The sequence below is a fragment of the Dasypus novemcinctus genome, chromosome 22 (assembly GCF_030445035.2).
Source record: "Dasypus novemcinctus isolate mDasNov1 chromosome 22, mDasNov1.1.hap2, whole genome shotgun sequence".
NCBI lineage: Eukaryota > Metazoa > Chordata > Mammalia > Cingulata > Dasypodidae > Dasypus > Dasypus novemcinctus.
The window spans coordinates 67,651,051-67,657,050 of record NC_080694.1 but is presented as its reverse complement, the minus strand read 5'-3'; the positions used below and the strand labels follow the sequence as shown (position 1 = coordinate 67,657,050).

General features: G+C 51.3%; 1 non-coding gene across 1 annotated transcript; it reads left to right on the top strand.

Annotated features, from left to right (window-relative positions):
* The first annotated feature begins 2,116 nt into the window (after positions 1 to 2,116).
* On the top strand, positions 2,117 to 2,223 carry LOC111765052 (U6 spliceosomal RNA). The gene has a single exon (XR_002797513.1). It is a non-coding gene; the product is annotated as a U6 spliceosomal RNA (small nuclear RNA).
* The last annotated feature ends 3,777 nt before the right edge of the window (positions 2,224 to 6,000 follow it).

Sequence of the window (6,000 nt, the reverse complement as noted above, 5' to 3'; positions counted from 1 at the left end):
CCCTGATCTCCACACACTCACCTGCTGGAGGCAGAACACTTCCCAGGATGAGGTGGAGACAGGGAACCAGCACAGGGGAACAGGCAGCTCCAGTTAGTGAGGAAAGTCAAGGTGAAGGAGCTCCAGGAGCAGGTCCTCCAGCAGGGGGCGCTCTCTCAGGAGGAGCCTTTGAGCTGGTTCTTCAAGGAGGAAAGATGTGCAGGACCCAGGGAAGGGCACGTGGAACCAAGTTCTGCTCTTGTTTGCTTTTGTAGGATGTCGGAGTCACCCAGAGCAGGGAGGCCCATTTCCCAGCCCTGCCTCCTTTAAATGCGGCATTTCCAGGAAAGGGGGTTCTCACCACCCTCCATGAGGATGACGCTACAGGAGAGCATGCGTGCTCTGATATACACACTGTGTCTTTCACTCACACAAACACCCTAGCCCACCACAGGGCTGTGCTCAGAGTGTCAGACAATTAAATTTTGATTTAGTATTTGGGGGACATCTCCCCCGCCTAGAAATTATTATCAGTAATAATCATGTTTTTAGGCTGGTGCTGGAATATCTATTTAACCTATGAAATGATAGTACTCAAGCCAGTGTCGAACACTATTTAAAATGTAAAATTCTAAGGGGAACCATCTTCTATAGAATACAATAAATCTGGAACCCGAGAGGACCAGAGGTGCCTTCCATTCCTCTTTCCCACCCAACTGCACTTTTTCCTCCAGAACTCTCAAATGCTGTGTGGAAGGGCAGCTTCCAGGGTCTGGCAGGCTCTGGAATACAGGCGTTTTCCTTCCTCAGTGCTCAGGCATTAGCCGTCTGCCCTGGGAGGGGAAGAGAACACTTGCCATGTGCTGTGTGCCCTCCATGAGTGGAGGGGCTGAACCAGGTACCCCTGAGCCAGGAGGTGCCTCTCACCTGCTTGTCCAGGAGTCTGGAAGGGCCTTGGGGCTCCTGGGGAAACAGCCCCAGAGGATGAAGTGCTTGCTCAAGGTCACCAGCCAGTGGCTACCAGGGGCTCAACTGGAGACTTTTTCACTGTAATGTGTATTTCCTTTCCTCTCCACTTTCATCTCCCTTTGTCCTTCCCCCCTTGGAAATCACAGCACACAAGTTAGAAAGCTGGCTGAAGGCTGGTTTCCTCCCTGTGCCATACCAACCTCTGGAGGCAAGCAGAGGTGATGCCCGCATCCTCCTCCATCCCCACTGGCCCCACTGCCCCTTCCTCTTAGGTCTAACTGAAAGCCCCCAGCCCAGGCAGCTGGGGAGAGAGGTGACACCATCTAATTTTCACCAGCGACCCAAGAGCTTTCTTTCCTGTGAGTTTAGCCTCACTCACTAGGAATTTGGACTTAACTGTTTACCATCTTATCTGCAGAAGAGAAATGAAGACTTTCGTGAGTCCAGAGCCCATTTCTCTGACCTTGTCAAAGAGATCTGCACCCTCCACAGGAAAGTACTCACCTCCCAGAGATGATGGGAACATTTTTGGGTACAGGGTAAGGGCTGCAGCTCCCCCATTCCCGTCAGCTGCCCTTTTGCTCTCCACCGTCTTGAGTTTTCCCACCTCCCAGCCCCGGTGAGCTTTCCCTCAGGGACGCCCTCTCCTGGGGCATCCCCTCCACTCCCCAAGGGCAGGCCCTGTGTGCTGACACTGACTCTGGAGGGGGTGCACCTCTCTCCCCAGACCCCAGAAGGCTTCCACATCCTCACACTGCGTCCAGCACCTGCTATGTGGGATGTCCATAAGGAACACGTCACAGCTCTCTCTATTTCCACTTCCCTCACACAAGTTGGTGCTCCACCTGCAAACAGATTCAAGGAAAGAGCTGAGGTGTTGGGAGCTCCATTCCAGCCCATCAGGACCGAGTCCACACAGGAGCCCCAGATCCCAGTTTCTTGGGTTCTCTGTTCTGGCTCTTGGTAATGAAAGAGGCTACATTATTGAAACTTTTGGCCCCAAAGCATCTTCCTATATCAAATGGAAGGACTAATAGCACCTACCCCATAGCAGCTGTGAGGACTAAATGTGGCCATATGCAGAACTGAGAGCAGTACCTGGCATGTAGTGAGCGCTCAATAAATATTAGTTACTTATCTAGCTGTTACCATTCAAAAATATCCATCAGTGCTCACTTCAGTAGCACATATACTAAAATTGGCATAATACGGAGAAGATTAACATGGCCACTGTGCGAGGATGACATGCAAATTCATGGAGTGTTTCATATTTTACCCCAAATAATAACAAAAAAAAAATCCATCAAACCTGAGTTTTATGCCCAGCACTGTGCCAGAATTTTATTGAACTGAATAAGTATATAACTTAAAAAAAATTGCTTTTGCTTTTAAATTAGTTTGTAATTTAGGCACTGCTTCCACTGCCTCTTCTCATTGTCATATAGACCCTTACATCAGTCCTTTTCCAACTGATGTGCAGACAGACCCCCTAGGGTACCTATTAAAGGCAGGTTCCGATTCTGGAGGTCTGGGTGGGCCCCAAAGTGCATTTCTTTTCTTCTTTCTTTTTCTTTAAATATTTATTTATGTTCTTTATTCCCCCTCTTCCCCTTCTCCCACCCTGCAGTTTTTGCTGTCTGTGTTGTCTTCACTTCTTGTCTTTCTCCTCTAGGATTCACCAGGATTAGGTCCTGGAGACCTCTAGTGGGGAGAAAAGTTCCCTGTCAATTGTGCCACATCAGTTCCTGGTTTCTGCTGTGCTTCAGTTTGACTCTCCCCTTGTCTCTCTTTTGTTGCACCATCATCTTGCTGCATGACTCATTTGCGTGGACACTGGTTCACCACACAGACTCTTGCACGGGCACTGGCTTACCATGTGGGCACACTTTCTCTTCTTTTTCATCAGGAGGCCTCAGATGGCAGGCAGAAGCTGTCACTTGAGCCACATCTGCTTCTCCCAAACTGTGTTTCTAACAAGCTCCCAGGCAATGCTAGGAAGCTGCTCTGGGCCTGGACCACACTTTGAGGTGCAAGGTGCTGAAGCACCACCTGGCAGTCAGGTAGAAGAGTGGTCATCCTGTCCTTGTTAAACAGAAGGGGAAACTGAGCCAAAGGGGCCAGAGGCAGGCTGGAAAAGGCCAGTGCTCTATCTGCCTCCATGCTCGCCCTCACCTGCACCAGGGCCCTCACCTGCCCCAGGGCCCTCACCTGCCCCAGGGCCCTCTCCTGCTCTGGGCATTTTCCTTGCCACCAATGTGGTCCCGCCTGTTAGACTTTACCTGGCCCTAGACGGGCAACCCTCCTGGATGCTCAGAAGCAGGAGCCAATCTCCTTGGCTGCGTCTTTCCTGGCAAAGGGTTTCCTTCCTTGCCTCAGGAAGGGAAAGTTCCTGGGTACCTGAAAGGCTGGGGCACACTGAGCCTCAGCGCTGGGCCCTGGGGTCCAGGGGAGGGGGCGGTCGCACAGGCAGGGCCTGGAGGTTTTGATTTTATTTTATCCTCCTGCATGCTCCACTTTTTCTGCTCCTCCAGTGGAGAAGCAAAGGCAGGCTTGGCTGGCCTAGGACACAGCAAAATGGGGTGCCAGCCAGGTTTGGGAGAAAAATCTAAAATAAAAACTTCAAATCATCACCATGGGGAAAATCAGATCTCTGTCAGGCTGGCACAAAGGAGTACTGCCTCATGTGTGTTGTAAAGTAGCATGTGCTCCGGATTAAAAATTCTAGCGTTTTCAGAGGTGAGAACCCCTCTCCACCCCACTTCCTTTGTCATGCCACATAGACAACTACTGTTTTCCATTTTTGTGAATCCTGCCAATTTTGTATATAAGTGTGTGGCGTTATTTTTTATACACAAGTAGAGTCTACAGTTTCACTCAGCACATGGTGAAATGACTAGTCTGTTGAGTCATCCAGTTGGTCTGTGGCTGCTGGATGTGGCGTCCGCAGGTCGCACCCCCAGCCTCAGTCCCGGGCCCTCCCACCATGCTCAGACCTTCTGCACTCACATCCCCACGGGCTCTGCTTCACTTACTGTGTGTTGAACTAGGTTGTAGACAGGCAGGGCTTTCCTGGGTGGGTGTGGAGCAGAACAAACCAACAGCCACTCCCACTGCATCTGAAAGTCCCCCTTGCATCCTTCTCTGCCCAGTTCCCTGAGGGATGTGGACGGCACATTTGGAGGTGCTGAACGGAAAGGATTACCCTTCACGGGCAAGGACAGAGGAGGCGGCTCTGGGCCACCAGCCCCCCCATAAGGGCTCTGGACCCTCAGCACCCACCGCCCCTGGCCTGCCACCCCTCGCCCACAGCCCTGGGATAGCTGGCCACAGTAATTGCATCAGAATGGATGACTGTGGTGGTGAGCCTGAGGACCTCTCATTAGAAGAGAGGAAAATTTTAGACTTTCAGTGAAGGAAAAAAAGGACTTATTGATGCCACTGAGAGACTGAAGTATGAAATTGCAGAAGTGATGACAGATTTGCACCTAACTTTCCTAAAGGAGAGCAGCACTGCTCAGAGGAGTGAGCAAATAGCTGTGGGAAGAAATTCCATGTACGTCCCACAGAGGAGTCCAGTGTCTAGCTGAGAATGGCCTGCAGCACTTCTCTGGAGATGCAGCTAAACAGGAGAGGCCTAAATAAGGCCCAATGGGGACTCTGGGTGAAGGGATGGTTGAGCATGACATCCTCTGACCTCTGGAGCTCCACGGGTTTGCAGAGATCTCAGCCTGGCGCAAGCCTTAGTAGTTCTTCAGAGTCTTCGGCTTCAGGGGAGCCTCAGAAAATCAAGCACACACAGGAGGTGGTGGCATCCCTGCTGCCTGTGCCGCCCCCGTCCTGCAGTCCTCGGTGGGGCCTCCGTGCTGTGCTCCACCATCCTGCTCCACCAGCCTCCCAGCACAACAAGCAGGACCAGCCCCCGAGCCCTCAGGCCCCAGGAGCGGGCATCAGGGAGGTGGGGACCTGCCCAGGGGCTGCTGTGGGATGCGTGTGAAAGTGTCAAGAAGGAACCATTTAAAGTCCCAGGGGGCCTTCCTGTGACCACTTCTACCCTTATCAGTGGCAACGGGAATCTGTGTTTTCTTTTTTTGTGTCATCTTGTTGTGTCAGCTCTCTGTGTGTGCGGCACCATTCCTGGGCAGGCTGCACTTTCTTTCGCGCTGGGTGGCTCTCCTTATGGGGCGCACTCCTTTTGCATGGGGCTCCCCTACACGGGGGACACCCCTGTATGGCAGGGCACTTGCGCTCATCAGCACTGTGCATAGGCCAGCTCCACATGGGTCAAGGAGGCCTGGGATTTGAACCGTGGGCCTCCCATATGGTAGACAGATGGCCTAACCACTGGGCCAAGTCCGCTTCCTGGGTTAACAGAAAAATTCCCAAGCCCGGCTGGTAAATAAGTTTTTCCTTCTCAAAATTATTACTGAGTCCTGGCCTTCCATACGTGATCATTGAAACTCTCAGCTTCCACAACATTTCTGGGGGCTTGTCCGGGATCGCAACGAAGGTGAGGGATGGCAGCACTTCGCTACCCCTTTCAAATATCTCTGAGGAAGCTGGGAAGACTCAGGTGAACCCAAATCTGGGAACCCCTGAATGCTTTTCAGTTCAGAAAGAGGATGTGGGTTCTGCCAGAGTCCTCCCAGGAAGAATCAGATGCAATGGAAGGTCTAAAGGAAAATTCTGGGAATGAAAAACTCCAAACACAAGAAAAGGTAAGACTCCCCCAGGTGGTATAGTGTCAGGAAAACCAAACTTTGAACATTAGAAGGGGAGCCTGATCACCTCGCAAGAAGGCCCCAGTAACTTCAGAAATTTGGGGGAAAGCTGTCTTCTTCAGGTCTGAAAGGAAACAAAAGCCTGATGTTTAGGTTTGACTACGCGTTATCATCTGATTCTGATGCTGCTGTGTTTTTCCTGCCTCCAGATGGTAATGTTAAATTGTGTGATTGTGTGAAACTGTAAACTTTGGTTAAGCTGGAGCCCTCCCTTGTCACTGGCAAAAGAATGGAATGATTGCTATTTATAAAGCAAACCGTGGAGTCTGAACAT